This window comes from Periplaneta americana, chromosome 7, assembly GCF_040183065.1.
Source record: "Periplaneta americana isolate PAMFEO1 chromosome 7, P.americana_PAMFEO1_priV1, whole genome shotgun sequence".
Lineage (NCBI taxonomy): Eukaryota > Metazoa > Arthropoda > Insecta > Blattodea > Blattidae > Periplaneta > Periplaneta americana.
Genome location: NC_091123.1, coordinates 149,667,352 through 149,676,099, shown reverse-complemented (window position 1 = coordinate 149,676,099; position 8,748 = coordinate 149,667,352).

Sequence of the window (8,748 nt, the reverse complement as noted above, 5' to 3'; positions counted from 1 at the left end):
TCGCTTTATTACTCTGAGTCGGTGTTTGCTGATAAGTCCTCGTGCTGTGATAAATGACACAAAATACACAACTCTCTGCGGGCATGGCTCCTTTAATGGCGTTCGCAACATTTATCAGTCCTTTAACCGCATTAGTGACATGTTTTCTCATCACTGATTTTAAATATATTGTGTAGTATTATTTTGCTGAAGGTTTGAGTAATTTCTCCTACAGTATACTCCTTTTTGTCTTTAGTCTCTCTCCAGTTGGTACCATTACGTTCTTAGTTCACCATTTCGTATTTATTTTAATCTGTGTATTCTTTTGGAGAGTGGTTGGATCTGAAAATAGGTGAGGGGTGAAACATACAAAGTGAGACTTGTTTTTGGTACAAAGCACGCACGGTCAGAAGACCCGTCTGTCTGTCTGTCTGTCTGTCTGTCTGTCTGTCTGCCTGTCTGCCTGCCTGCCTGCCTGCCTGCCTGCCTGCCTGCCTGCCTGCCTGTCTGTCTGTCTAGTTCACCATTTCGTAAGCTCTCCTTAAAGTAAAACAATTTAAACAGAGAGTCTATATAATAATAATAATAATAATAATAATAATAATAATAATAATAATAATAATAATAATAATTTAACAGAATATTTAAAAATACATTCTTAGATTTCTCTTACTAGAATACTACGCCGTAATACTTCATAGTACCGGCTGTACCATAATCACCAGGCAGCGCATTTTTGTTCCCAAACGTACAGCGGATCGAGTAGTTTCTTCTGGTACTTCTATTACGTCACGTCGATGCATAATGTGGCTAACGAGAATGACAAGCTACAGCGTAACGTCACATTCTTAGTCATAACATGGCCAACATTGAACAAGTTTTTATATATATATATATATATATATATATATATATATATATATATATATATATATATTGTATTCCTGTGTTGTAGAAGTCTGCCGCCTGGAATCGGACCAAGATATAACAGCCGTCTGCACCTATTTGTTGATCCCAAGGTATGAGAAATGTCCAATTCGGGTGGGGAATATGTTGAAAAATAGCTCAATAATTGTTGTGTCTGTTTCAAAAAATCTTTCCGTGAAATTGTTTTCTTTCTGTAAACGGCCCCAGGGAAACTTACTTTCTGGGGGGGGGGGTTACTCGACTGGCCATAATTTCTATAATCACTTGTTTTGACATTATTAATATGGTGGAAGAAAAAAAACTACTTTTATCTGCCACCATGAACCATTTTCAACTGGTGTGCCGCGAATGATCCACTGATGTGCCGTGAAAGAATTAAAATAGTAAAGGTTGTCATAGCAAGAATTTTATTGAAGACTCCTGGAAATAAGGATGTAACCAATGAAACTGTAATTCATGCTTCCGGAGAAAGGAAAATAATTTAATGAACATATTTCATTAGGCCTATATTTACTATCATAACCATTTGACTAAACAAGGATACAAGCTTATTCATCCATTGAATGCAATAATTTGTTACAAATAAATGCTTTAAAATTACTTTCTTCACCTTCATCACATGTTTCAAGAATTTCATGTTATAACCTTCTTCCGGGCAGGTCTTCAATTGGAGAAATAAGAAGTGGAAATAATAGTAAAAAAACAAATTGAGTCCAGCATTCAGTGAATACGATGTAGGTGTGTGATCGTCAGATCATTCCTAAAGTTAGAATATCATATCAACCTTACATTGAATTGAATTTGAATTTATGAAAAGGGACGAATTTATTAGATATATTGCGCTAGGCGCATTCCCAAACCCACACCGGCTGATTACAGTAAGGTTCGCTGAGTACCCAGATTTCCAACAGGCAGCCCAACTCATCCCCAGGCCAACCTCCTCCGTGCGTCTCCAGCCGGCGTCCAAAGAATGCTATGGAATGATGACGAATTGGAGAAATGTTTGTACAGAGTGTAAGGGGTATAAGTGCCGTCCTTTTCACAGTCGTCGGGGACGGTCTACAGGATCAAATAATGTCCATACAACATAGGGTCAAAACTCGATAGTTTTCTCAGAAAAAAAAAATCCTTATTTTATTTGCGTTATACTGCTTACATCGTTACTAAAATTACGAAAACAATTACATCAATAGATATATCTAGCAAAGAGTTAATATTAGTTTAAATAAATATTTGTGTGTTCTATCACGTTTTCGTGAAATTAAAAAAAACTGCATGCTTAAATTTGTTAATATACTGGCGTGAGAGACGTGGCAACGTGTTCAGCAGGCAGTACTCTGCACAGACGTAAGTACGAGTCAGCTGAGTTCAAGCTTCCCGTTCATAGCTCTACTGCCGAGCGGATGGTAGTACAGTACAGGGTATTCGACAATGTCATTCACAGTTTAGGAATATCATGTTATTAATTTATGGAGAAAGTCGTTGTAATTCAAGTGAGGCAAGAAGGATGTACCGTCAACGTTTTCCTCAAAGAAGGTTACCTAATCGGCGAACTTTTGTAGCAGTTTCTCAACGATTATTAGAAACTAGAAGTCTCTTACCCCGTTTCGAAAATCACACAACCAGAAATTTGTTTAAAAATGATATTGCTTTACGGAAGCGGGAGATATTAAAATGTTGCATTAGAAAAAAAGTTCGTGGGATTTTGTGCAGAAAACCATTATTGTTTACTTCTTAGACGTACAATTAAAAAAATGGAGCAATATTGTTACATAAAATGTAAATTTACCATAATGTTCTGTTAATGAGATTGGAGGTTTGTATTTGCTGCTCGTTTTATGTAAACAACAGTATTGCCATGATCCGCTCCTGCATTAGAACAGAGCATATGTTTTGACCGGTATTTCTGTACCCGCTTGCACTGAGTACTTCTAAACCCCCTCCTCCCCGCTTGAGCTGTCCTGTATACTTCTAAACTCTCTCCTCCCCATCCAGCAACGTTGCCAAACGCCTAATATTGTAAACTTTAATAATTAGTTAAATATTAGAATTAAATTGTAAGGACATTTTTTTCTTCCTTATGGCATGAATAATCATCAGTTAAAATAATGGCACTTATGCCTTTTACAAGCTGTATAATAATTTAGATGCGTAATATGAGGAAACGGGAAATCCTAGACAAAAGTCCCAACAGCGACCTTTTCCGCCACAAGTGTTACTGTGGACCAATCTTTAAAAATATCGTATTTTACTTGTTTTTACAAGAAATCCCCTTCCCGGTTAAGAACGACTGTGATATACAGGGTGTTTCCGAGGTGGTGTTATAAACTTTCAGGGATGATGGCGAAGGGCACATGTATCATTTTGAGATCAGGAACCCTGGTCCGGAAATTACAGAGTCGAAAGCTACAAGCAAAAATAGTTATGTGGAAATGAAATAATTTTATTCCTCTGTACACCTTATTTATGTGTATTTATCTGTACACCTTACACATACTGTATTCATCTGACGTTGTTTACGTTGTCTACTTACAGTATTCCATTCATTGCGCTGTCTGAGGGATGGGGACAGGTAACTACACTAAAGCAATGCAGATAGCGTAATGTGTAACGGACATGGTCGGTCCTGATATTATGCCGGCCCGGATGGCTCAAGCGGTAGGGGCACGGCACGTCTCTATCGCTTGGTCCGAAGGGTTGTGGGTTCGAGTCCCGCCTTGGGCATGGGTGTTGTGTGTGTGTTAGTGTCAGTAAAACAAAAAGGAAACAAACGAAAAAGAAAACAGAAAACAAAAAGATAACTTTGGAAAAAAAAAAAAATATCCACGTCTGTAGACAGCAGTGTATGTGTACAAGTTGCAGTGTCCAGTCGATCAGTCTTAGTGAAATGGATGAGTACACGAGAGCGGAATATGCAGACCTGATTTTCGAATACGGATGAGCCAATGGGGACAGTAGACAAGTTCACAGATTGTATCGGGTCAAGTACCCACGTAGGAGAATCCGGCCCATACCATTTTTCCACGACTGTTCCAAAGGTTAAGGAAAGGAGGGCACATGGTACCAAATTACAATTCCATTTCCACACAACTATTTTGCTTGTAACTTTGGACGCGGTCATTTCCGGACCAGGGTTCCTTATCTCAAATTGATAGCCTACATGTTCCTTTCACCATCATCCCTGAAAGTTTGTAACGCCACCTCGGAAACACCTGTATTACAAGAGTGTGCCGCGGAACTTTAAATTACAACGTTGGTGTGGCACGTGTTGAAAAGGAATGAAAAACGTGCTCTAGCTGAACATTTACTGTTTCGAATCGACGCTGTTATTGATGAATTGTTTGTGTTGTGTGTTTGAACTTTATTTTGATTCAGGAATTGTCTGAGAGGACCGGATGCGTGACGCTGAGGGCGTGGGTGTAGTCCGCAAGGAGGAAAAAGTCGGATAGTGCTTCCTGTCTGTCTTCAGGTAAGCAAGGAGAGGTCACGGGTTGGTAATTGCGATCCTGCTGCCGTGGAAACAGAGCTAACCGCAAATTTAATCGGTGATGATACGCTTTAAGCCTACTCAAATGACACACATTGTTGCATGCAAAACAAAGGACTCTCGGCTCCCTCTTCACAGCGACGAATGCGCTTAAAAACGAATAAATTCGTACACCAGTTCCTTATACACTGAAGCATTACGTGATATTTGTGTTTTCTTTATAGTAGCTACGTTGAATGGGAAATCAGTAATAACTAGACCTTGGATTTTAGGTAAAAACCTATTTTGTTCCTCATGATATACAGTATACAAAAGAAAAGTTGTATATAGGCCTATACGAATTATGGAAATATATGTTCGAAAATGGTGGTCCTATACAACCTAAAAATACCTAATTTCACGTTAGAAACTATTTTTACCTAATTTTACATTTTCCAATTTCTACAGTTGGTCATATGGAAACGCTTGTAATTCTGTATGCCAGTCGTGCCTTGACAACAATCGCAGCATAGTTCGTCTCCCCTATTCATTACAGTGTGAGATTTCAGAGCGAAGACATTGATAGAAGAAATGACAGAAAAAATCAACTTGGTTCCTGGTTATGTTGGTGAAAAAGTTTCTGAAAAGCTCAAATCAGTGCTTCAAACAAACCCAGGACTAACAGTTCTCCGCACAGTTGCTGACATCTTGGCTGGCAAAACACCTGAACATGAATGTGCTGTTCCCTTGCATCTAATACCAACATTTAAATATGCCCTGGTGTCATCAGTTGATGTGGAACGCTCATTTTCGGCATATAAGATGGTGTTATCTGAGAAGCGATGCAGTTTCTCAATGGAAAACTTAGAAAAGGTGTTAGTTGTTTACTCTGGCTCTAATTATGGACATGTACAATGAAATAATGTCAAATGTTTCGGCTAATTTGTAATGGGAAATGAAATAATGTCATTTTTTGTTCACCTATTTTTGTAATTTTAGAACCTATTTTGATTTGTGATAGAATCTATTTTAGGTACCTAATTTAAGATTTTTAGGACCTAAAAGTCCGAGGTCTAGTAATAACAAATGGAATCAAACTGGATGGAGATAAAATAAAATGTTGACAAATTTATATGCAGGTGATCAAATTGTATGGCAAAAGCAGACGATGAATTAAAAAGAACTGATAAGGAATTCATGCCATCTCTGTAATTGCGTGAAAGGTTTATGTCCTCTACTGTAAGGATTGTAACCAGGGGTGTCAGATTTTAGATCTACCAAGGAGGGACATCCTTTTTTCATCATACAGTACTTACGTTTTATCTTAAAGAAAGAGTGACTGGTAGAGTTCATGACTGTACAACAGCAATGAATAAAAGATTATCCCTTTATATGCAGTTGAAGAAACTATATGAATTCAAAATAGAAATTTAATAAAAAAAAATATCGTAGGTACAGGTTTCTAAGTACAAAACACTGTTTATCTGGCTGTAAGTTACGTCACGTTTCTCTGTCATCTTTCCGAAGGAAATAATTATGCCAAATTATTAACTTAATGACTTAATAGTAGTTCTGACTTATTAGATTTCCGCAGCTGTTTATTATTGATTGTAAAGCGCAAATTCGAAAAGATGGCAGCACATGTGGCAACATTTTTAAACTTTAATGTTTATTAATTCATTAACCCTTAAATTCACAAAGTATCCTATAGGATACAACAGGTCAATAGGCTATATGCTATAATTTTAATAGAACAATAGAAAAAAAATTGGTAGGAAAATTAAATTTAACCAAAATTTCACAGTACTATAATAGTGTACGAGATATAAAATATGGACATTGCGATAGTTGTTTTCTTTATATTCCGACACGGTTTAATAAACTAGTTTGAGAAATTAAGTTTTGTCAATTTAAGGGTTAAAATTACATAAAATTTATTAATATCTAAATTCATATTTTTTCTGTGACTTGGTATATTACTGCTCCAAATCCATCATTTAACATAGACTTTACATTTTCAGAGCTTCTATACATAGGTCTATTTGTCACTGGACTTTAGCATTTTCAACAAGCTTTTTTTTTTTTTTTTTTTTTCCATTCTCTGTGCCATGCATTTCTGAACGCCTGTTTTTAAATGTTTAGAGATATCATATGCATCACTGAATTCGCTGTCACAGACCTTACAGTTACCAAAATATTCTTTGTTTCCAATGTACGAACCTACATTGTTAAGAAAACTAATTTAAATATAACGTAATTATTTAGACCCAGAAAAAAATATTATACAAGTTATTTTAATTTTATAGAGGGACTTTTTTGTCCCGCCTCGAATCGAAGTGGGACTCGGGATTTTTACATGAAAATCGGGACATCTGGCAACCCTGATGTAAGTGACCAGACGTCCCGATTTGTCTGGAACAGTTCCGGTTTTCAGAGCCATGTACCTTTGCCTTCGCCAGATTCGGGCGGGTCGCTTGGATGTCAGTGAATGTATAAATATTATAATAGGCCTACTCATTAAAATATATTTGTGCGAGATCGTGCGTATTTGCTTGTTTTCCGCACAGAACCAATACGCGGTAAGTGTGAAATACCACATTCAGTATTCCCAACGTAACACACATAACAATTTCCCTCTTCTTACCGCTTAAGCGCGACATTCATTTTACTGCTTTACGCTTTTAACATATTATTATTAGAGACGTTTAACATAGTAATAATTATAAATTGGAAACTTACCACAGCAATTTCACCTAAATTGCAATGTTAATTATTGTTTTTAAATATTTGCAAAAATTAAGTAAAGTCTACTACTCCACGAAAGCTATTGTATTCCTGATACAAGTAACATTAAGGAAGACGTGAAAAAATCAACAAGACTCGAGATGCCGATGTTATTACTGCAATATGTTATATAAATAATATTGTTAAAATATTAAAATGAAAAATAAATCATTACATAACCTTACCGTTTGTTTTAAGTTCGCATTTATAGACTGGGTGAAAAAAAAAAGACAGACGCTTTTTCAATCTTTTCCTCGAACATGAAAACGTCAACATACCGCTCTTGTAACGTATATTACTATTCAACTATTTTTACATATCGGTTTGGTACAAATCTCGCAGAATATTATTCTTCAATCGAAAGTGAATTGTGGAAATTCTGTTAGATATTGCCGTATCAGCATAGATGTTGCACTTTTATCTTTCGGCATTAAGCTGCACAGGGTAACGTCATACCACTTAAAACTTCTCAATACCAGTGTTGCCAACAGTTGTTCATATAATCCCGCTAGATGGCTTCCGAAAACCCGCGATTTTCTAACAAATATCTCTAGATTTTAATATGTACTTATTACTTATTATTTAATAATAATAATAATAATAATAATAATAATAATAATAATAATCAATATAGAACATCCACCCGCCAATGTAACGAATTTTGCACACTTTTATCATTCCCAATGTGGCGCTATAAAGCAATTTTGAACACTTTTATCCAGCCACAATATATTTCAATTATTCTTATTGCATTACAGCCTATATGTTACCGTTAAAACCCGAAATCCGAAAAAAAACCAATTTCAACTAGTAGAAACTAGTTTCAAAATGCAGATAGATAGAAAGCGAATTTTCTTAAGATCTATAATCAATAACAGATTAGGTTTGGTTTGTTTTAGGCTTTTACCAAACAAAAACCTATCTATCTATATTTGCTTAAACTAGTTTTTACTAGTTGAAACTGGTTTTGACAGATTTCGGGTTTTAACGATAACATATATATGGAAATTATCACTACATTAACACATCCATTATTTCACAAAACACACACTGAATGAAATAAATGTAATTATGAAAGCCGTCAATAATGCTAAAATGAATTTCATTTCAGAAACTTTAAAGATTAAAAACCGCTAGTATTTCCGCTAAGCGGGATAATATAATTTTACCCACGAGACGGTTATCCAAAAAAGCTTGATTTAGCGGGAAAACCGCTGAATTGGCAACACTGCTCAATACAAATAAGGAGATGGAAAGAGGAACAGCGCTAACCGTTATACAGCATTGTTTTTTAAATTCTATTTGACGAAAATATAACGTTTCATTCATTGTTGCATTTCCTAGTAGTGTTAATCCATGAAAAACTGACCTTTAATATTGCTTACATGTATGAGGATGTGAGCAAATAGTGAAATAACGAAGCTTTACATTGATTTAGGTATTTTGAGCCGAATATTGACAAATTAGACCCTAACAATCATTTTAGAGCATTTTAGGGCACTATCAAACTCTATGAATTGCTTTCAATTTTCATGAAACGTAAATATTAATCATTATTTTCCCTTTCTGCTAAAGGAACAAAATAGCCATTT